Genomic DNA, 24,777 nt, shown 5'->3' on the forward strand with positions numbered 1-24,777 from the left:
ACAGTGACCCTCTTAAGGCGTCCCGTGAATGGGAAGCAATCTCAGAGACACAAGGGACCCGCCGGCTGCTCATAATTCCGGCATTCTCGGCCGCGCGGTAAGGGCAAACGACTCGGCCTCCTAAATAATAAGCCGCGGAGCGTCGTCAAGAAACCGACCGCGCCGCCACAAGTCGCCGCCGTTATTCTGCATCTGCCTCCCCCCCCTCCCGCCGTCCACTCCACCCCCCTCTGTTGTGGGGCTGAAAAAGAGGGGCAGAGGGAGGCGGGGAGGGTTTGGCGGCGGCGGGGGTCGTCGACAGCGACGAGATGAAACACGCAAGGAAGCTAAACAGGAATACATAATATGGCGGCAATGGTGCGGCGACTGGCGGGTCCAGACAAAGGCGGCCGTGCTGAATAATTCAGCGCCGGCGCCAGACGCCTGGAATTGCCCTCGTGCATCAGCGTGTCCACGCGCTGCCGAGGTGCCCGCCCACCCCGCGGAATTAAAGTTTTTCTTCTCCGCGAGCGGGCTGGGCTATCTGCGCGCGGGGGTTTGTGTTTACTACTCTGAGCACGCGGAGAGGTCCGGATATCCCGTCCCCACCGCCGCGTCTCTCTCTCTCATAACACGCTTTGTCCTGAAACAACAATACGCGCCACTTGCTGGAAATCCATCTCTTAACAGAAGAACGCCTCGTCAGGCTTCCCCAGCTAGTCGATCTTGAAGCGGACCGGTCTGGCTTAAGTCCTGCACTTGTTGAAAGGTGGCTACACTGAGTCACGGCGCCAGAGATTGCGCCAAAGATTATTATTCCGTCACCTCCACTGGCGCAGGTAGCTCAGACGATGTCGAGAGCAGTTGTTCTGTTGAGCGAGAGAGTAGACGATCTGAGTGTTGACTGAAATGTTGTACTGTTCGGTTGGTGTAATGTATAGATGGAATAAGATGCAGTTGTCAGAATATATTTGAGAAAGGAGATGGGCTTTTGATTTATGATGCTGGTGTAATGGAATATTTTCGTCAATATATAATGAGGTAAAAAGGTATTACAGTTTTCTTTAATAACAATCCCTGCCGGCCGCAGTGGCCATGCGGTTCTAGGCGCTCCAGTCCGGAGCCGCGCTGCTGCTACGGTCGCAGGTTCGAATCCTGCCTCGGGCATGGATGTGTGTGATGTCCTTAGGTTAGATAGGTTTAAGTAGTTCTAAGTTCTAGGGGACTGATGACCACAGCAGTTGAGTCCCATAGTGCTCAGAGCCATTTGAACCACTTAACAATCCCTCTTGTGCTCACAGGTACAGTCAACAAAGCATCTGGCTCGTGTTCATTTATTAGACTTGTAATTTTGGTTTCTATGTGCAATTACAGTACTTCTGGTTTTTCAATTAGTTCATTGTAAATGGTGTTTAAAATATTTTGTCATATTGAGAAACAACCGAGCCAGATACATGTACCTTGAGTCACACTACCACACACAGAACAGTTACACTTGTGCTTTGTTGTTTCGTAGCTTTTATAGTTGCAGGGACTTAATTAATCAATTGTGTTAATGGAAATTCCTTGTTATTCTTTATTTTTATTTTATGCAGTCAGATTGCGTGCTAATACTAGTCAGGACCAACCGGTTACGAGACTTCGTAACCGGTCACACAGCTACTAAAATTATTGCATTTATTCATTAATATTAGTCTCTTTTTTTATTAAGCCCCCATGCAATGTTCAATATTCATTGATGCCGGTAGTTTGTCAAACCTGCAATATATTGAAGCGACCTCACATCGTCAATAATATTTGCAGAAATCGTGAGCTGACATCCCGCTCTTACGAGGTTAGGACGTCGAAACTCGGTTCACTAACTAAATGGGCTTAGAAAAATAACGGAGCTGTATTATGAAATAGAAGGAGCATAAAAGACTGCAAAGAAGTCGTACTAAAAACAAGTACTCGTTTCTCAACCACAGACCAGGGTATAAAAAATAGTTAATCAACCGGTTCACTTTGCGGTTCATTCTACATCTATATAGCATCTGTAGAGCTTGCGAGCAACAGAAAACAGCGGAAAGGAGGAAATGGGTCCGAGAACGGTTGAAAAAAAGCAGCGACTCGTAAGGATGGGAAAAACCGACCGGTTAAAACCGATTTTAATTCTGAATAACCGGTATTTTTCGGTACTTGTTTGATCTCGACTATAACAGGTGTTTTTATTTTTTGCTGATAACCAGTTATAAAACGTATATACCATTTTGCCGCAGCAGTAGTGCTAAAATTTTAGGTTTTTAAATAAGATAGGAAGTTCTGTGACTTCTGAACGATTAGTATCATCTTTGAATGATACTTTTCTGATGGAATGAGTCTACCTACATATCGACGCTTTACAGAACGGGTATTTATGAACAGACTGGAGAGTAAACATTACCCAATGCATTAATTCATTACTGAAATTTTAACTATTGTCATATAACTGTTCCTAATAAATGTCATGTTTTGCCTAATATCTAACATTTTCATTTCAGTCTTTTGAAAGAGCACTTTTTGTTTGGCCAGTAAAAAATCAGTTGTATTCAAATTCCCGTTAAAAAGTAAAGATATTTATCTGACGAAAACACGTGTTTTTCATGGGAAATAATAACAGAAGAACAACGTATTTTACATAAAAACTTATTATTTTCTGTCATTTCTATGAAATAATAACACAGAAATGAAATTATTGAAACAGTAATAAATTAAAAACTTAACAATTCATTGATAATTTGCAATATTATTGGAAATAGCCGATCTGCTGCCTGTGTCTATATAATGTATATTTATCTGCTTGGAAACTTACCATGAAAAATAGAGTTCTCCAACCTCAATTTTCACCCTTTAGCACTGACTATTCATAATGCCCAAATAGTGGAATTACTCTCGATTACAACAAGATTTTTGGAGAGTAATATAAAAATTCAGAATCCGCAGAGGAATACTGCTGAATTTTTTGTAGTATTCTACCCTTCATGGCTTTCCGAGACTAAGTTTTCTTTTATTTACCTATTATATTTGATATTTTGATTGTATTTATTTCGAAACGTATAATGTAAATATGTGTGAGAATGTCAGAATTTTTCAGTCTTTGCTCGATGTCTATGTTTATTGCTGAAATTATAGCAATAAAAAACCGAAAATCGTTTCTTTCAGAAACCGGTTCTTTTGAGCGGTTTTAGCATGTTAAACTAGAAATATAAATGAGCGTACAGCCGAAAACCGGTTGTTTCGACGATAACCGCAATTCCAAGCGACCAATCACACGCTAATTTACTGACAAATCAGAACCATGGACCAGAAAGATTTCATAAATTATTTTCCAACGAGTCTTGCAATGTACAAGTTATTAATGTTGATACGAAATAAAATACGTTCAGGAGAGAAGCAGTCGCAGTCGACAAGAGATTTGGAGTAACTTCCGAGATTTCTGGTGACAGGTAGATCATTCGAATGCTCGAAATTTAGTTCTGTGATATCAGCAAACATAACTAGGAAAATTTTATGTAAACGCGTGAAGCATTCATATATATGCCTGGCAAGGATACATTTGTTTTGTCTCTAGGCAACTAATATAAATAATTTTTTATGTTTTCTAATAATTTGGTGTAACTGACATACATTTCGCTTACCTCTTACTAGTCATTGCAGATATATGACGTATTGTTCGTTTTTCCAAAGTGCTATTTAATTCACAAACCTATACTATGTTTTCAAATTAATAAAGTAAGCCGTGTCATAGAGAACTCTCCACTGACCATCCTGAAGCGGTGCATGCAATGATTGCCCTCTTAGGTCTGTTAAAATTTTTTTGTGGTAAAAAGTACTTGAAAAAACTGGATCGAAGCAATGATATGCACAAAGGTGAAATGAAAACATAAATTGTGCACACGATCGTCGTGTGCCTGATTCATGAAGCTCTGTCAACATCTGAATGGAGAACGTCAAACCGTCAATACTTCACCTCATACGCTGAGTATTTACTGCCAATATGCCAAAATGTAGTGAATAGTCAGTTGAAATTATTAATAAATACACCACTGGCCATTAAAATTGCTACACCAAGAAGAAATGCAGATGATAAACGGGTATTCATTGGACAAATATATTATACTAGAACTGACATGTGATTACATTTTCACGCAATTTGGGTGCACTGATCCTGAGAAATCAGTACCCAGAACGACAACCTCTGGCCGTAATAACGGCCTTGATACACCTGGGCATTGAGTCAAACAGAGCTTGGATGGCGTGTACAGGTACAGCTGCCCATGCAGCTTCAACACGATACCACAGTTCATCAAGAGTAGTGACTGGCGTATTGTGACGAGCCAGTTGCTCGGCCACCATTGACCAGACATTTTCAATTGGTGAGAGATCTGGAGAATGTGCTGGCCAGGGCAGCAGTCGAACATTTTCTGTTTCCAGAAAGGCCCGTACAGGACCTGCAACATGCGGTCGTGCATTATCCTGATGAAATGTAGTGTTTCGCACGGATCGAATGAAGCGTAGAGCCACGGGTCGTGACACATCTGAAGATTTACCTACACGGCACACAAGCATATCCGCATCATATGCTGAATTATATAGTTTACGCAAACAAGACAATGCGGCAATGTTAACGAAGACAATGCGGCAGCCTAAGTTTGCAGTTCCCTTGCGGGTTCGTTGATAGCAAGGAAGCCCCGCTATCTCCTTCCGCTACCAAATGAGTCTTCGTTTCATTGTTCTACCAAAGTGGTGGGCAGGGGAGGATGATTGCAAGGGAATTTCGAGATAGCAACTCCGTTCGGATATCCCCGGGGAGCCGTTCGCGACTTCCCCGCAACTGAATGAAATTGCCCCCCGGCCGCGTACGGCTCTATGCGGAGCTGGTACACCAAGCTGCGCGGTTGGCCCACCTCATGTTACACAGCGAATTGGGGATACAAGGAAATTTCTTGTCACGGCAGAACAAGAATGGCATTTCCTTGCCGAATAAAACTGAACGTGACGGGTCAGAAGTACAAGGCGATCCACATATAAAAAAATTACAATGGGTCACAATTTTCGTCCGAAAACTCGTAGAAACGGGAAAGTTTTTTAATGATTTCAGCAGAAATCTCGTAGAAACTTGTTATTTTTTTAACCCTTTCGCGGGCCGTGGGGGATACACTTCCCATTGAACCTGTTTGCTCACAGCGTTTAAGGGAATAAATGTTCCCACATCTGTACGCTCCTGGCATCTAGTGACACTCCGATGCATCGGCTGTAGTTTCTGTTTGTGATGATGTATAGCATTCACAGGGGCCCCGCCTTATGAAAAATATTTGGGGGGAGGGGCATACTGGGGGTCTTGCCCCGGGAAATTTTCTAAATTTTATATGAAAAAATAGTGAGTTTTAAAGTTTTTTAAAGCATTTTTTAGTCATATGATCAACATTAGAACCCCGAAAACAGGACTCTCGATAACTCGACACTCCAGAAAACTCGACAAGCCTGACGCATTTTTTGGCTTCGAAAAAAGATTTTCCGTGAAAAGCTAATGTAATTTACAGTAATAATTACGCTTATAGACTATTACAGAGCAGTGAATATATAGCTCTGAAAAGTCTGAAATTATATTTAAATAAATCCTAAACTAAAGAATAAGACATGAAATATTGCTGTCGCACAGTAATAGCACTTCGATTAATAATTGAAATAGCTAATTTAGGATTACTCTGAATAAGGCTCAGGGTTCATTAAATGAAAACAATATCTCAAAGTTAATGCTTTACTAAAGGTAATACAGTATGCCTAATACCTTCAGTCAAAAAAGTATGTAAATAGCGGGTTTTAATTGGGTCTCACACCCTAAAAATATTTAAATATGTGAAAATAACTAATACAGTACTATAGTAATACAGTACTAAACTAGTATTAACATTTCGAAACTGAAAATTTAACATTATGTTTGTATTTTATTCTCTATTTTACAAAGATTTTTAATATTGCTCTAAATGCCATTATTAGGGCTAGAGTATCCTTATAAAGGTGCAAATATCGACCGTCTGACTGGATTACTGAATATGAAATCGTTGATGACTGGTCGGACCGATTCATCCAAAACATCTCGGTGGGCATGAAGAACAGCCAAGTTGTACAATCGCTTCTGTCCCATTGTTGATCGGAGATATGACTTTAGACGTCTAGGGGCGCTAAATGACCGTTCTGCTGTTGCTGTCGTGATTGGGACTACTTGGAGAAGCTTAATGCACTGCACTACTTCACATAACATTTCTCCAACTGCAGGCTCTTGTGTAATGTACTTTCTTACAACATGCATGTTTTTTAAGACCAGTTGTTTTGCCGGCCGCGGTGGTCTCGCGGTTCTAGGCGCGCAGTCCGGAACCGTGCGACTGCTACGGTCGCAGGTTCGAATCCTGCCTCGGGCATGGATGTGTGTGATGTCCTTAGGTTAGTTAGGTTTAAGTAGTTCTAAGTTCTAGGGGACTGATGACCACAGCAGTTGAGTCCCATAGTGCTCAGAGCCATTTGAACCATTTTGAACCAGTTGTTTTTTTATTAGCGATATCGACTAACATGTTCAAGTACAAGCGCAGCCTCTCAATGTCTAGGGCATTTTTGAAAAACTCAGTTGATTTTTTCCAAATTTGTTTCACCTCTGTTTACTAAAAGCAAGCACTCTTGTTCAACTGCAATGACCTGTGTGAGTCCAGTTGAAGCAAACCACTCAGTAATGCAAGATTGCACCGTTCCACAAACTTCAATCTAAATAGCTTCGTACATTCCTTTGCGGTTTTGAAAGTGTGCGGTGAGCTGGCTTCGTTGTTTTCATACTTCTTTGATACACTTCGATTCCGAGGAAGCAAAGGATCATCAGTTTGTGAAGGTTTTAAACACAATTCCCAAAAGTGCTCAAAATTATCACGCCTTCCATTCAGTATACAAACCAAGCCCTCATATATTTTTTCCAGATCAGCAACACTTATATGAGGGCACTGAATTTTTTCATTGACATCCTCTACTGGGTTCATTGCATGGCAATAAAGACGTAAAAAGAAATGTCTTGAATTGTAACATTGACTCAAGGTAGCATGCACAATTGTAACTTGCCGCTGTTTGTCCTCTGCAGAAAATGTTTCATAAAACTCCAGAAGTTCTTCAAAGTTTTTCAATATTCTGAAGATACTAGAAGCTCGGATAGCCCATCCAGTCGAGTAAAGGGGTCGTAGACCAGCTTGGTCGTTGGCGCTCTCACTGCTTATTGTTCTGAAAAGTCCCATCCTTTTGTTGGATTCCTTTGCTGTGTTTATTAAGTCCTTGGTTAAATCCATAATATCCCTCATAGACGTATGATGGCGGAGACTGTCTACAACTGCCAAGTCTAAAGTGTGAGCAGTGCAGTGCACATAACGTGCTTTTGGTTGTGTATCCAAAACTAACTTTTTCAGTCCTTTGAACTTACCTTTCATATTCGAGGCACCATCATAGCACTGTCCTCTTAAGTTATCCACTGAAAAATCTAGACGAGCAAAAACGTCTTTTAAAATACTAAGCAGAGTTTGTGATTCAGTGTTGGAGGTCTCGTATAAGGCAATAAAGTCTTCGTTGATGATGAAGGTATCACCGACAGTACGAATACAAAAGGACACTTGTTCGTGAATCGAAAAGTCATTTGTTTCGACAACCATAATAGAAAAATGTTCAGTCTTCTTGATTGAAGCCAATACCTTTCTCAACACAGACTTTCCCAGTAGATCAACGATCTGGTTTTGAATATCGTGGGACGTCCACTTATACCCCGAACGCTTTAACCAATCTTTAATCTCAGGTATGTCATTCTTTCGGAGTTCCAACAATTGAAAAAAATTTGATTTTATATCTTCGTGCCCTCTAGTTGCTAGTCCTTGTCGGCATAGAAATTGCACGACAGTAAAAATTGTCTCAAGAGCTAAAAGGCCTTTCTTCATATCACTAACTGTTCATTCCATTGGGAGGCCACACTTCGGTTAGTGATAGAATTTCTTTATGCGTAAACGTATTTTCATGAAGATGGAATTCTTCCAAATTCCTTTTTCCAGTCAGAAAACTCTACGGAAGTAAATGCATCTTCTTTTTTTGAAGAAAATTATAATAGATTTTTAGCATCTGCCTCTTTGCAGGTTTTGCAAAAAACTTCTTTGGTAGATGCTTCACACTCTAGCCATGCATGTTTGATCAACCAAGACTTCTGAAATGACCTTCCCTTACCGGATTGTCCAGGTTTTGGCTGTGAACGGTTCTCGCCCGAAGACGACGAGGCAATTGACGACACAATAATTGTTGGAGGTTGACTTGTAGTATCATCAACTTCCAAGAGCGCCATTTTGGTAACAAATTTATCCATTGCGAACTTAATTCACAATACAGTAAGAGACTAAAGCAAACGAATAAAATACAGTCATATAAAACAACCCACTAGTCACTAAAGTCGGAACACTAAATACGCCTGCAGCATGCACTGAACGAAACTATCAACAATGAATGACTGCGACAGAGGATGGGCTTTATATAGCCGCGGCGCCGTAATGTCTCGAAGCGTCAAGGCGACGCGAGGCAGAGGGTTCCAGGCGCCTCTACTCCAGTCCTTTTCATGTCGCCGTGGCCGCAGCGCTGGCCCCCCGGCGCCAGACTTTACCCGAAAGTTCGTGCACCGGGACAAATTCTAAGTGTGTCTGGAGCACCGTAACACTGTCGTGATTCACACCACTCGTTTTCAGCTAATCTGCTTACTACCGTAATACACTACTGGCCATTAAAATTGCTACACCACGAAGATGACGTGCTACAGACGCGAAATTTAACCGACAGGAAGAACATTCTGCGATATGCAAATGATTAGCTTTTCAGAGCATTCACACAAGGTTGGCGCCGGTGGCGACACCTACAACGTGCTGACATGAGAAAAGTTTCCAACCGATTTCTCATACACAAACAGCAGTTGACCGGGGTTGTCTGGTGAAACATTGTGATGGCTCGTGTAAGGAGGAGAAATGCGTACCATCACGTTTCCGACTTTGATAAAGGTCGGATTGTAGCCTATCGCGATTGCTGTTTATCGTATCGCGATATTGCTGTTCGCGTTGGTCGAGATCCAATGACTGTTAGCAGAATATGTAATCGGTGGGTTCAGCAGGGTAATACGGAACGCCGTGCTAGATCCCAACGGCCTCGTATCACCAGCAGTCGAGATGACATGCATCTTATCCGCATGACTGTAACGGTTCGTGCAGCCACGTCTCGATCCCTGAGTCAACAGCTGGGGCCGTTTGCAAGACAACAACCATCTGCACGAACAGTTCGACGACGTTTGCAGCAGCATAGACTATCAGCTCGGAGACCGTGGCTGCGGTTACCCTTGACGCTGCATCACAGACAGGAGCGCCTGCGATGGTGTACTCAACGACGAACCTGGGTGCACGAATGGCAAAACGTCATTTTTTCGGATGAATCCAGGTTCTGTTTATAGCATCATGATGGTCGCATCCGTGTTTTGCGACATCGCGGTGAACGCACATTCTTGGCTTGGCTCTGAGCACTATGGGACTTAACTGCTGTGGTCATCAGTCCCCTAGAACTTAGAACTACTTAAACCTAACTTAAGGACATCGCACACATCCATGCCCGAGGCAGGATTCGAACCTGCGACCATAGCGGTCGCGCGGTTCCAGACTGTAGCGCCTAGAACCGCTCGGCCACTCCGGCCGGCGAACGCACATTGGAAGCGTTTATTCGTCATCGCCATACTGGCGTATCATCCGGCGTGATGGTATTGTGTGCCATTGATTACACGTCTCGGTCACCTCTTGTTCGCATTGACGGCTACTTTGAACAGTGGACATTACATTTCAGATGTGTTACTACCCGTGGCTCTACCCTTCATTCGATCCCTGCGAAACCCTACATTTCATCAGGATAATGCACGTCCGCATGTTGCAGGTCCTGTACATGCCTTTCTGGATACAGAAAATGTTCGAATGCTGCCCTGGCCAGCACATACTCCACATCTCTCACCAACTGAAAACGTCTGGTCAATGGTGGCCGAGCAACTGGCTTGTCACAATACGGCATTCACTATTCTTGATGATCTATGGTATTGTGTTGAAGCTACATGGGCAGCTGCACCTGTACACGCCATCCAAGCTCTGTTTGACTCAATGCACAGGCGTATCAAGGTCGTTATTACGGCCAAATGGTTCTTAGAACTACTTAAACCTAACTAACCTAAGGACATCACACACATCCATGTCCGAGGCAGGATTCGAACCTGCGACAGTAGCGGTCACGCGGTTCCAGACTGAAGCGCCTAGAACCGCACGGCCACACCGGCCAGCTATTACGGCCAGAGATGGTTGTTCTGGGTACTGATTTCTCAGGATCTATGCACCCAAATTGCGTGAAATGTCAGTTCTAGTATAATATATTTGTTCAATGAATACCCGTTTATCATCTGCATTTCTTCTTGGTGTAGCAATTTTAATGGCCAGTAGTGTAATTATCTGTTTTTAACTAATTACTGGATGTATTTGAAAAGGTAACTATCGTCAAACAAGGAAAATAAACAATTTCAACTTAATTTTGTGATTTTACAAAGGATTATATAACTAATAATTTTCTTAAATTATTGGGGGGCTCTGCCCTCCCCCCCCCCTCCCCCTCCACAACGAATTTTTGAGGGGTCTCGGGCCGCCTCAGGTCCCATGGATTTGGCGCCTGTGAGCCATCAGGACTGTGGGACGTATATATCGCACCAAACAACGGTATTTGAATGGTTATTGGGAAGTATGGTTATCGCCAACGTAGTTTCTGAAGGGGTTTGGGATGTATATTTACCACAATATTAATCTGTCATTTGTGGTCCTTACTTACCACCAACTTAAGGTATCAGAAAACTTTTGGAATACGTTTTACCACCTCTATCTATGCCTGACATCTTGTGGTAGTACGCTGCACCAGGCGTATAAAAACTGCCATCACAATCAGTTTTTGTTTGTCGTGGGATCACTACTGTTGTCGGAAGACATTGCTTTGCATCTGCAGTCTACATTATTTTGACCTGTATCGGCTCATACCTTTATTGCGTGATAAAGTTTCAAGCAGTGTTTACACTGTGTTAAGTACACATTAATATCGGTAACACACATTTTTTTAAAAAACAAAGTCAAAGTAAACAGTGTTCATTTTTTTACGAGTAATGGCAACACATTAACAGAACATAAAAGGGAAGTGGAAAATCCATTACCACCAACTTTAATGCCTCACAAAAGTGCCATGGTGATATGTGTACCACCGTTGTGTTTGGTCCTAACCCACGAAAATAAAATTAACAAAAAATAAACATAGTCAGTTGATCACATTTCTAATAGGATAGCAAAAAATTATCTTCGATGAGTTGCTACAAAAAATGCGCCCGCGAAAGGGTGAATGATCTCAGTAGTTCTTGGAGAATCAGAAGTATCTCTCGTTGTTGGCAAGCTGAGACAGATAATGAGAAAAGAATGCATTACTGTCGATGGTTTCAGGTATTTCTTATTCAATGTCCAGACACTGTCTCCATAACTTGCTTTAAAGATGAGAGATGCTTCCATCTGTCAGGTTACATCAACACACAAAACATCAGGTACTGGGCTAGTATAAACCCCACATATCTTCAAGAAGAATATAAAAATTCCGATCCCAAAGAAAGCAGGCGTTGACAGATGTGAAAATTACAGAACTATCAGTTTAATAAGTCACGGCTGCAAAATACCAACACGAATTCTTTGCAGACGAATGGAAAAACTGGTAGAAGCCGACCGCGGGGAATATCAGTTTGGATTCCATAGAAATATTGGAACAAGTGAGGCAATACTGACCTTACGACTTATCTTAGAAGAAAGATTAAGGAAAGGCAAACCTACGTTTCTAGCGTTTGTAGACTTAGAGAAAGCTTTTGACAATGTTGACTGGAATACTTTCTTTCAAATTCTAAAAGTGGCAGGGATAAATAGAGGGAGCGAAAGGCTAATTACAACTTGTACAGAAACCAGATGGCACTTATCAGAGTCGAGGGGCATGAAAGGGAAGCAGTGGTTGGGAAGGGGGTGAGACAGGGTTGTAGCCTCTCCCCAATGTTATTCAATCTCTATATTGAGCAAGCAGTAAAGGAAACAAAAGAAAAATTCGGAGTAGGTATTAAAATCCATGGAGAAGAAATAAAAACTTTGAGGTTCGCCTTTGGCATTGTAATTCTGTCAGAGACAGCATGCGACCTGGAAGAGCAGTTGATCGGAATGGACAGTGTCTTGAAAGAGGGTATAAGATGAACATCAACAGAAGCAAAACGAGGATAGTAGAATGTAGTCGAATTAAATCGGGTGATGCTGAGGGTATCAGATTGGGAAATGAGACGCTTAAAGTAGTAAATGAGTGTTGCTATTTGGGAAGCCAAATAACTGATGATGGTCGAAGTAGAGAGGATATAAAAGGTAGACCGGCAATCGTAAGGAAAGCATTTCTGAAGAAGAGAAATTTGTTAACATCGAGTATAGATTTAAGTGTCAGGAAGTCGTTTCTGAAAGTATTTGTATGGAGTGTAGCCATGTATGAAAGTGAAACATGGACGATAAATAGTTTAGACAAGAAGAGAAGCTTTCGAAATGTGGTGCTACAGAAGAATGCTGAACATTACATGGATAGATCACATAACTAATGAGGACGTATTGAACAGAATTGGGGAGAAGAGAAATTTGCCGGCCGCGGTGGTCTCGCGGTTCTAGGCGCGCAATCCGGAACCGTGCGACTGCTACGGTCGCAGGTTCGAATCCTGCCTCGGGCATGGATGTGTGTGATGTCCTTAGGTTAGTTATGTTTAAGTAGTTCTAAGTTCTAGGGGACTGATGACCACAGCAGTTGAGTCCCATAGTGCTCAGAGCCATTTTTGAAGAAATTTGTGGCACAACTTGACTAGAAGAAGGGATCGGTTGGTAGGACATGTTCTGAGGCATCAAGGGATCACCAATTTAATATTGGAGGGCAGTGTGGAGGGTAAAAATCGTAGATGGAGACCAAGAGATGAATATACTAAGCAGATTCAGAAGGATGTAACTTTCAGTAGGTACTAGGAGATGAAGAAGGTTGCAAAGGATAGAGTAGCATGGAGAGCTGCATCAAACCAGTCTCTGGACTGAAGACCATAACAACAGCAACATCTTCCACGAAACACCACTGCATACGAAAAGGTTGGAGTGTGGTGCGCGGTGATAGCTTCCAGAATTTAGGCCCCATTTTCTTTGATTTGACAGTTTGTACTACAGTTTGTACGGGCATCTTCAATACATTTGTGGGCAACTGGACGACGTCGAGCTTACAGAACGTTATTTCCAACAAGATAGAGCAACGTGTCACACAAAAGCAACTTGTAACCAGTTTCTTTGGTGACCCTATAATCCCAAATAATCATCATCATCATCTTGGACAGTTTCCAGCCACTGGCTGGGTCTGTCGGGAACACAAGCCTCTCCATCGTGTTCTGTCTTTCCACCATTCCCCCTCTTCCACCTTCGTCCAGTTCTCTCCTCTTCTCGTCACACATTCCCTCACTCCCTTCGCCCATCTATCTCTTGGTCTTCCTCTGGGCCTCTTCCCCTCCAGTTGCAGATCAAACATCCTCTTTGGAATTCTTCCCTCATCCATTCTCTTCATGTGTCCATACCACTGCAGTCTTGATTTTTCTATCCTGTCCTGTACTGGTTCCTCCTTTAGTCTTTCCCTCACATACACATTTCGCAATCTGTCTCGTCTTGTTACACTCAACCTGCTCCTCTGGAACTTCATTTCACTAGCCTGTATTCTACTTTTGTCGCTTTTGTGCATTACCCATGTCTCACTTCCGTATGCCAATATGGGGACAAAGTAGGTTCGGTATATAATTCCCTTGGATTTCAGTGGCACCTCCTTGCTCCAAATAAGCCCCCTAATGCATTTGTAGAACTGCCCTGCTTTTCTGCACCTTTCATTTATTTCAAAAAGGGAAATGGAAATAAATAATAATAATAATAATAAAGAATTGCGGTTCTCCGATCACTTGACCTAATCCTCCCCCCCTGGATTTTTTCTGTTGGGAGTATTTTAAGAGCTAAGTGTACAAGAATACATCATTGACAACCGCAGAGCTCCGTGATGTCATTACACATCATTCACAGAACGTCGCGGAATAGCGAGAAACGAATGTAGTTGTGCATCGATACTGGTGGAGGGCATTTCCAGCATTTGCTGTGAGGACCTTGTTTGTATGTATGTACGTACGTATGTACTCTCCAAATTGTGTATTATCACCTCCCAAAATTGGAAATGTGTCCCATTATTCGCTCAAATATTATGACTAAGTAAAGTAGTTCAGGTCTATATGCGTCGCTATGTCTACTTCTTATTGCACGCTTATTCAGCTACTTTATGTCCGTGAATTAGGCTCGTTCCGAAGGCCAATTTAGCGACAGACACGGGCAATTTTAAAAATAAAGAACATTGTTTTCTCCAAGGATGTTTATTCAAGTAATGAAAGGCAACTTACAGGGTCTTTCAAAATGAGTATCTGGGTTTTAATGACTTTCTGGGGTTTTAAGGTTTTCTAGAATTTAAGTTGGTCAGATCAACTGGTAGCAGAAGCACAGACACATGGCCCTTTATCAACCCTCAAAGATAAAAATCGCATGGTGTCGGATCACGTAAACGTGGAGACCATGCGAAACGACCAATCCAGCAGTCGCGTATAACAACGTTTAACCAATCGCGTAATGAGTTATGCCAGTGAGGCGGCGTACTAGCTTGCTGCCAAATACAGTTCTGTGGTTCAGCTTCTTCCAGTAGAGGAAGGAGCCATAGTTGTAGCGTACCAAAATAAGATACATCATTTACAGTCGCTACACTGAAAAGAAAGGTCCACACACTTTCCGCCAGGATATGACACAAAAAACATTCGACTGTGGGGAATATCGTTACAACTTTGCTATCTCCAAGCCTGTTACCGCTTCATTAGATAGATAAGAATTGAGCAAAATTGCCTTCGCTAAATCTATATCTGGCTAAGCCTCCTTTCTGTTCTCGCCTGTGACGGGTAACTTAATTCTTCCCACACATACACAAGACCACACTTGCATACATAGTTTGCAAATAAAAAAATCACAATGATATTTATACAAATATTTAGACAGATAAATTATTTATCTGTCGTGTCTGAATGGTTGCGCAACATTGTAATTAGAGTGAATTTTCACGTGTAAAATTAAAAATGTTTAAAACTGGTGTGAATTATGGATCTGTGTATAAAAGTGAAGATCGTAAGGAGGCAGTAACATGGAGAGTTTATTGCGACATTGCTACTGCATTCAGTTCGCATATCGACAGTTCAGTCTCAGTTAATTTGCACTAAGTGATCAAAAGTATCCGGACACCCCCAAAAACATAGGTTTTTATATTTGGTACATTGTGCTGCCACTTACTGCCAGGTACTCCATGTCAGCGACCTCAGTTGTCATTAGATATCGCGAGAGATCAGAACGGGGCGCTCCGCGGAACTCGAAGGACTTCGAACGTGGTCAGGTGAATGGGTGTCACCTGTGTCACACATCTGCACGCGAGTACACACTCCTAAACTTCCCTAGGTCCACTGTTTTCGATGTGAAAGTGAGGTGGAAACGTGAAGACATAGTAAAATTCGGAGGCGGTGGTGTTATGGTGTGGTCGTGTTTTTCATGTTGGGGGCCTGCACCCCTTGTTGTTTTGCGTGCCACTGTCACAGCACTGTTGAAGAGCAATTTGCGGACGGCGGTTGCATCTTTCAATACGAACGAGCAACTGTTCATAATGCACGGCCAGTGTTGGAGTGGTTACACGACAATAACATCCCTGTAATGAACTGGCCGGGACAGAGTCCTGACCTGAATCCTATAGAACACCTTTGGGCTGTTTTGGAACGCCGACTTTTGTGCCAGGCCTCGCCAACCGACATCGATACCTCTCCTCACTGCAGCACTCGGTGAAGAATGCCATTCCCCAAGAAACCTTCCAACGTATACCCGCTAGAATAGTGGCTGCCATCAAGGCTACAGGTGGGCCAATACCATATTAAATTCCAGTATTACCGATGGAGGGCGCCACGACCTTGTAAGTCATTTTCAGCCAGATGTCCAGATCCTTTTTTGCACATAGTGGAGGTTTTGATGTGCATATCCTCGCTATACAAAGTAAGTAGCATAGCAACTTTGCAGGGTCGTCCAACTCATATAGTACGAAAAAAATCAAACACTTTCTTAACAACACAGTTGTCTCCCTTTACTGTAATTGAATGCTAACGTTAAATATTCGACTGCGAGTGAGGATTAGTGTTTGAAAGTAAAATATTTTTCGCCTTATTATTGTTATTATTATTATTTTGAAACAGGTGATTTTAATCTCAATGCCTTTTAGTGCTGCCTATCCTTAATGTACATTGTCCAATACTTAATTTCGAAGTAAACATTCACTAACTTGTGGAAAAAAATTCTTGCGCTCCTCCCAGACTGCCAGATTTTTTCGATATCGTAGAAAGATGCAAAGAGTGGCGATGACCACTTTTAGAAAGTAAAAATTAACTCCAATATCTGTTTTACACCGACGTCTCATTGATAAAACCTCTTAAAACTCTTTAGAAAAGTCATCAGAGTGCTTTTTGCTGGGCTGAAATACGAACACAGTTTTTAAACACAACATGAGCACCAGCGTAAAGATATATTTCCGTAGCATGGGGTTAACCGTCACTTTTGAATAATGCTTGTTTTGGTCCTCACAGTAAGCAATTTAACAATAATGAATCTGTTCACAGTGAACTTCCTAAAACACGGAGATCAACATTCATGGTCCATACCATCACTGTAGTTCACAGTCTCACGGTGTCTCTTAGATGAAATAGCGTTGTTATCTCCTTGGCACACCATCTCTGCTGTTAAATCAGATATTTCCATTTTTGTGATGAAAACTGTTTGCCACTCTCTTCTTTCCAACGTCTTGTGAATCTTGACCTCCTGTTGTCTTTTGCACTGATCCTAATACTAATTCTTTAGTCTTGAGTCTTGTCTCTCGATTCTTCTCACTTGCAGTCTTTTCACTTGATGATTCTAAATCACTGAGCCACTTCTTAAAATAATCTGCTGGCAACGTCTTCGTTCCGATAATCTCTGCACTCTCAAAATTCTCTTTTGCACGTTACACCTTCCAATTATTACCACAAAGAAAACCACCCCTTTTCCGCTGCAAAACATCGCTCTTTTCTACTAATAAACCGACAAATCCCATTCGTCCGTCTTTACAATTGAACTACCCAGTTTCAACCTCAACTGTTCATCTGTTGCTTATGTCAACCTATCAGACCGCAGCACATACACTGGTGTCCAAAATTAAAGCAACAAATCGTTGTTTCCCCGTCCTTGTCTTATTCACGATATAATCATCAACTAGATGTCCGTATGATCTTGTGCTGCACGGACAATGGCATTACGGTCAACGGACAACCATGCCAACAATGACGTAAGGGCGGATTCTCTGCTCTCGAGGGCCGTAGACAGAACGGAAGCAGGACCGTCGCAAACGGATACTGACTGATGGCTTACTGTGAATCGTTCCGTTGTTTCTCGGATGTGGCGACAGTTTCTAGAGACCGAAACTGTACACCGAAGGCCAGGGCAGGGCCGACCAAGTGTGACTTCAGAGGAGAGGACCGCCATTTGGCTGTAAGGCCACGATAGTACCGTCTTAGCCGCGGCAACTGGCATGTGAGTTGGCAACATCCATTGGATGTGTTGTATCGAGGCAAACGGTGTGCAGAAGTCCTCAGTAGAGTGGCTTTTATGTCCGAGACCTGCTGTATGTCTACCTCTGACGCGTCTTCACAAAAGGGAACGTCTAGAGTGGGATCATCAGCATGCCGCCTGCGCGGTCGAACAGTGGGCCAATGTTGTTTTCACAGATGAATCACGATTTAATGGTTCAAATGGCTCTGAGCACTATGGGACTCAACTGCGTAGGTCATAAGGCCCCTAGAACTTAGAACTACTTAAACCTAACTAACCTAAGGACAACACACACATCCATGCCCGAGGCAGGATTCGAACCTGCGACCGTAGCGGTCGCGCGGTTCCAGACTGTAGCGCCAGAACCGCTCGGCCACCAGCGGCCGGCAATCCCGATTTAGTCGTAGAGTGTTGGATTCGCATCTGGAAGGATCGTGAAAAACGATTTAGGGACCCAAACATTGGAAACAGACCGATATCGAGGAGGATCCCAAATCGTGTAGGAAGGAACTATGTTTACCACTCGAACCCCTACTCATGAAATGTACGGGTGAGTCGGCAAGGTTTAACTGCTGTCAGATATGGTGACGATATCTTGGGTGGGAATTTAAGGAGATGGGACCTGGATAAACTGAAAGAACCAGAGGTTGTACAGAGTTTCAGGGAGAGCATAAGGGAACAATTGACAGGAATGGGGGAAAGAAATACAGTAGAAGAAGAATGGGTAGCTTTGAGGGATGAAGTAGTGAAGGCAGCAGACGATCAAGTAGGAAAAAAGACGAGGGCTAATAGAAATCCTTGGGTAACAGAAGAAATATTGAATTTAATTGATGAAAGGAGAAAATATAAAAATGCAGTAAATGAAGCAGGCAAAAAGGAATACAAACGTCTCAAAAATGAGATCGACAGGAAGTGCAAAATGGCTAAGCATGGATGGCTAGAGGATAAATGTAAGGATGTAGAGGCTTATCTCACTAGGGGTAAGATAGATACTGCCTACAGGAAAATTAAAGAGACCTTTGGAGAGAAGAGAACCACTTGTATGAATATCAAGAGCTCAGATGGCAACCCAGTTCTAAGCAAAGAAGGGAAGGCAGGAAGGTGGAAGGAGTATATAGAGGGTCTATACAGGGGCGATGTTCTTGAGGACAATATTATGGAAATGGAAGAGGATGTAGATGAAGACGAAATGGGAGACACGGTACTGCGTGAAGAGTTTGACAGAGCACTGAAAGACCTGAGTCGAAACAAGGCCCCGGGAGTAGACAACATTCCATTGGAACTACTGACGGCCTAGGGAGAGCCAGTCCTGACAAAACTCTACCATCTGGTGAGCAAGATGTATGAAACAGGCGAAATACCCTCAGACTTCAAGAAAAATATAATAATTCCAATCCCAAAGAAAGCACGTGTTGACAGATGTGAAAATTACCAAACTATCAGTTTAATAAGTCACAGCTGCAAAATACTAACACGAATTCTTTACAGGCGAATGGAAAAACTAGTAGAAGCCGACCTCGGGGAAGATCAGTTTGGATTCCGTAGAAATACTGGAACACTTGAGGCAATACTGACCTTACGACTTATCTTACAAGAGAGATTAAGGAAAGGCAAACCTACATTTCTAGCATTTGTAGACTTAGAGAAGGCTTTTGACAATGTAGACTGGAATACTCTCTTTCAAATTCTAAAGGTGGCAGGGGTAAAATACAGGGAGCGAAAGGTTATTTACAATTTGTACAGAAACCAGATGGCAGTTATAAGAGTCGAGGGACATGAAAGGGAAGCAGTGGTTGGGAAGGGAGTAAGACAGGGTTGTAGCCTCTCCCCGATGTTATTCAATCTGTATATTAAGCAAGCAGTAAAGGAAACAAAAGAAAAATTCGGAGTAGGTATTAAAATCCATGGAGAAGAAATAAAAACTTTGAGGTTCGCCGATGACATTGTAATTCTGTCAGAGACAGCAAAGGATTTGGAAGAGCAGTTGAACGGAATGGATGGTGTCTTGAAGGGAGAATATAAGATGAACATCAACAAAAGCAAAACGAGGATAATGGAATGTAGTCGAATTAAGTCGGGTGATGTTGAGGGTATTAGAATAGGAAATGAGACACTTAAAGTAGTAAAGGAGTTTTGCTATTTGGGGAGCAAAATAACTGTTGATGGTCGAAGTAGAGAGGATATAAAATGTAGACTGGCAATGGCAAGGAAAGCGTTTCTGAAGAAGAGAAATTTGTTAACATCGAGTATAGATTTAAGTGTCAGGAAGTCATTTCTGAATGTATTTGTATGGAGTGTAGCCATGTATGGAAGTGAAACATGGACGGTAAATAGTTTGGACAAGAAGAGAATAGAAGCTTTCGAAATGTGGTGCTACAGAAGAATGCTGGAGATTAGATGGGTAGATCACATAACTAATGAGGAGGTACTGAATAGGATTGGGGAGAAGAGGAGTTTGTGGCACAACTTGACCAGAAGAAGGGATCGGTTGGTAGGACATGTTCTGAGGCATCAAGGGATCACCAATTTAGTATTGGAGGGCAGCGTGGAGGATAAAAATCGTAGGGGGAGACCAAGAGATGAATACACTAAGCAGATTCAGAAGGATGTAGGTTGCAGTAGGTACTGGGAGATGAAGAAGCTTGCACAGGATAGAGTAGCATGGAGAGCTGCATCAAACCAGTCTCAGGACTGAAGACCACAACAACAACAACATCTTGGGACCTCATTTGCCGTTGTTGCGAGATGCTGTGGGCCCAGACTTCGTATTGATGGACAATAATGCTCGACCTTATAGAGCACGGGTGGTTGATGTTTCCTTGGAAATGGAAGATATTGAACCTATGGCTTGGCCTGCTCGCTATCCCTATTTGAATCCCATTCAGCATGTCTGGGATGCACTAGGGAGGTGACTTGCATCACGTCAGCATCCACCAACCAAAAGGATGGGCGTTATTGCTTCAACATGAGACTGATGACATCATTCTCATCGTTCTAAGGCCTGTATTGCTGCCAGAGGGGGTCACACCCCATACTGAGCACATCAACCAGTTGTCGGATGTGTGTGCAAGTTGGAAAAAATGAAGAACGCTACAGTCTGGAACCGTGCGACCGCTACGGTTGCAGGTTCGAATCCTGCCTCGGGCATGGATGTGTGTGATGTCCTTAGATTAGTTAGGTTTAAGTAGTTCTAAGTTCTAGGGGACTGATGACCACAGCAGTTAAGTCCCATAGTGCTCAGAGCCATTTGAACCATTTTCTACTTTACTATCATCTGTTTATACTGTTTTGCGGCAAAATAAAAGCAACCTTGTAAAATTTTTGTTTGTTGCTTTAATTTTGGAGAGCAGTGCATTAAATTTTCTTTAATTTGTACCAATGTATACATACATATGTATATAAGAAAGAATTCAGTAAGATATAAGCTAAGTTAGGTCAACATTAGACAGGATGGTCAGTAGAAAACATTGTAAGGGTGTTGCAGGTAGGCTGTGCTGAGAAATAACTCTTAAGGAAAAACTTGGTAAGTTGCGCCGTTTCCGATTTAATTTTAACTGATATTAGGCAATCTGACGGTTGCGCGCGCAAATTCCAATGGCCTGTCAGGGACGACGTCGCCAAACGAATGCTTCGTTTGGTTTCCCAAAACTGAAAGACAGAGAGCGATACAAACGGTAGTAGGGATCGTACCCGAGCCACAGACTGAGCGTACATTATGTTATTTAGGTTGTTGTTGTTGTTGTTGTGGTCTTCAGTCCTGAGACTGGTTTGATGCAGCTCTCCATGCTACTCTATCCTGTGCAAGCTTCTTCATCTCCCAGTACCTACTGCAACCTACATCCTTCTGAATCTGCTAAGTGTATTCATCTCTTGGTCTCCCCCTACGATTTTTACCCTCCACGCTGCCCTCCAATACTAAATTGGTCATCCATTGATGCCTCAGAACATGCCCTACCAACCGATCCCTTCTTCTGGTCAAGTTGTGCCACAAACTCCTCTTCTCCCCAATCCTACGCAGTACCTCCTCATTAGTTATGTGATCTACCCATCTAATCTTCAGCATTCTTCTGTAGCACCACATTTCGAAAGCTTCTATTCTCTTCTTGTCCAAACTATTTACCGTCCATGTTTCACTTCCATACATGGCTACACTCCATACAAATACTTTCAGAAACGACTTCCTGACACTTAAATCTATCCTCGATGTTAACAAATTTTTCTTCATAAACGCTTTCCTTGCCATTGCCAGTCTACATTTTATATCCTCTCTACTTCGACCATCATCAGTTATTTTGCTCCCCAAATAGCAAAACTCCTTTACTACTTTAAGTGTCTCATTTCCTAATCTAATACCCTCAACATCACCCGACTTAATTCGACTACATTCCATTATCCTCGTTTTGCTTTTGTTGATGTTCATCTTATATCCTCCCTTCAAGACACCATTATTTAGGTAGTGGAGAAAATATCCGCCACGGAATCAAAAGTTATTAAAGGTAGCAAAAGTTAGGCGCCTCGCCCTGTGCGGTGGATGAACCGCCACTCGCCTCGTTAGCGGACACCGATACGGAGGCGGGGTGCCGCCACTGGACGCCCAGACAGACCCCCTTGACTGATGCCTGTTGTTGACATCGACGTCGGCGCTACGCTGGGACGTGAGCATCAGAGGCCAGCTGCAGAGTGACGGGGGCAGGGAGCGTCACAGAGTACAGGGCCGTGACTCAACGGGGGCTGTCGCCCCAGATGAGGCAATATTGAACTTGATCAGATGCTGCGGCTGCAGTTCCTTCCCACGCGCTTTGGTGACGCATTAAATACGAGGGCAGTTCAATAAGTAATGCAACACATTTTTTTTTCTCGGCCAATTTTGGTTGAAAAAACCGGAAATTTCTTGTGGAATATTTTCAAACATTCCCGCTTCGTCTCGTATAGTTTCATTGACTTCCGACAGGTGGCAGCGCTGTACGGAGCTGTTTAAATGGCGTCTGTAACGGATGTGCGTTGCAAACAACGGGCAGTGATCGAGTTTCTTTTGGCGGAAAACCAGGGCATCTCAGATATTCATAGGCGCTTGCAGAATGTCTACGGTGATCTGGCAGTGGACAAAAGCACGGTGAGTCGTTGGGCAAAGCGTGTGTCATCATCGCCACAAGGTCAAGCAAGACTGTCTGATCTCCCGCGTGCGGGCCGGCCGTGCACAGCTGTGACTCCTGCAATGGCGGAGCGTGCGAACACACTCGTTCGAGATGATCCACGGATCACCATCAAACAACTCAGTGCTCAACTTGACATCTCTGTTGGTAGTGCTGTCACAATTGTTCACCAGTTGGGGTATTCAAAGGTTTTATTCCCGCTGGGTCCCTCGTTGTCTAACCGAACACCATAAAGAGCAAAGGAGAACCATCTGTGCGGAATTGCTTGCTCGTCATGTGGCTGAGGGTGAAAATTTCTTGTCAAAGATTGTTACAGGCGATGAAACATGGGTTCATCACTTCGAACCTGAAAGAAAACGGCAATCAATGGAGTGGCGCCACACCCACTCCCCTACCAAGAAAAAGTTTAAAGCCATACCCTCAGCCGGTAAAGTCACGGTTACAGTCTTCTGGGACGCTGAAGGGGTTATTATGTTCGATGTCCTTCCCCATGGTCAAACGATCAACTCTGAAGTGTATTGTGCTACTCTTCAGAAATTGGAGAAACGACTTCAGCGTGTTCATAGGCACAAAAATCTGAACGAACTTCTCCTTCTTCATGACAACGCAAGACCTCATACAAGTCTTCGCACCCGAGAGGAGCTCACAAAACTTCAGTGGACTGTTCTTCCTCATGCACCCTACAGCCCCGATCTCGCACCGTCGGATTTCCATATGTTTGGCCCAATGAAGGACGCAATCCGTGGGAGGCACTACGCGGATGATGAAGAAGTTATTGATGCAGTACGACGTTGGCTCCGACATCAACCAGTGGAATGGTACCGTGCAGGCATACAGGCCCTCATTTCAAGGTGGCGTAAGTCCGTAGCATTGAATGGAGATTACGTTGAAAAATAGTGTTGTGTAGCTAAAAGATTGGGGAATAACCTGGTGTATTTCAATGCTGAATAAAACAACACCTGTTCCAGAAAAAAAAAATGTGTTGCATTACTTATTGAACTGCCCTCGTATATGCGGTGTGATGCAGTAATTTGCGGTCACGGTGAATCAGTCTTTATTTGATAGTATCATCATTGGAGTATAGAAAAATCGTAATAACCATCTGTACAGTCAGTTACAAGCAAGGGCGATTATGTTAAGAAGTTGAAAGCAAGGGCGGTTGTTATGTTAAGTGTGCAATGATAATTACACTGCTAAGCGCAGAGGAGAGAGTGGACAGGTGAAAACAGTACATCGAAGGCCTCTACGTTGGTGAGGATTACATGATTGAGGAAAAAATGAGAGGAGAATCGGTATGGAAGATGGTGGGGGTTCCAGTATTACAACCAGACATTAATAGAACTTCAGAAGGCTTCCGACCAAAGACGGTAGAAGTGATAGATAACATTACTTCAAAATTTCTGAGATCTTCAGGGAACTGGTGACCAATTGACTGCTTAGGATTTGTCTGATTGCATGACTGAGGAAATAATGGGTTCAAAATGATTTAAATGGCTCTGAGCACTAAGGGACTTAACATCTGGTGGTCATCAGTCCCCTAGAACTTAGAACTACGTAAACCTAACTAACCTAAGGACATCACACACATCCATTCCCAAGGCAGGATTCGAACCTGCGACCGTAGCGGTCGCGCGGTTCCAGTCTGTAGCGCCTAGAACCGCTCGGCCACCACGGCCGGCGAAATAATGGGAGCCAGTATGGAAGATGAGGGGGGGTTTCCAGTATTACAACCAGAGATTAACTTCAGAAGACATCCGACGAAATACGGTGGAAGGGATACATAACATTACTTC

General features: G+C 43.0%; 1 protein-coding gene across 1 annotated transcript in view; it reads right to left on the reverse strand.

Moving 5' to 3' along the window:
* LOC126237477 (solute carrier organic anion transporter family member 4A1) overlaps positions 1-24,777 on the reverse strand; it is a 1,087,525-nt gene that overhangs the window by 199,038 nt on the left and 863,710 nt on the right. The window lies entirely within an intron of this gene.

The sequence above is a fragment of the Schistocerca nitens genome, chromosome 2 (assembly GCF_023898315.1).
Source record: "Schistocerca nitens isolate TAMUIC-IGC-003100 chromosome 2, iqSchNite1.1, whole genome shotgun sequence".
NCBI classification, from domain to species: domain Eukaryota; kingdom Metazoa; phylum Arthropoda; class Insecta; order Orthoptera; family Acrididae; genus Schistocerca; species Schistocerca nitens.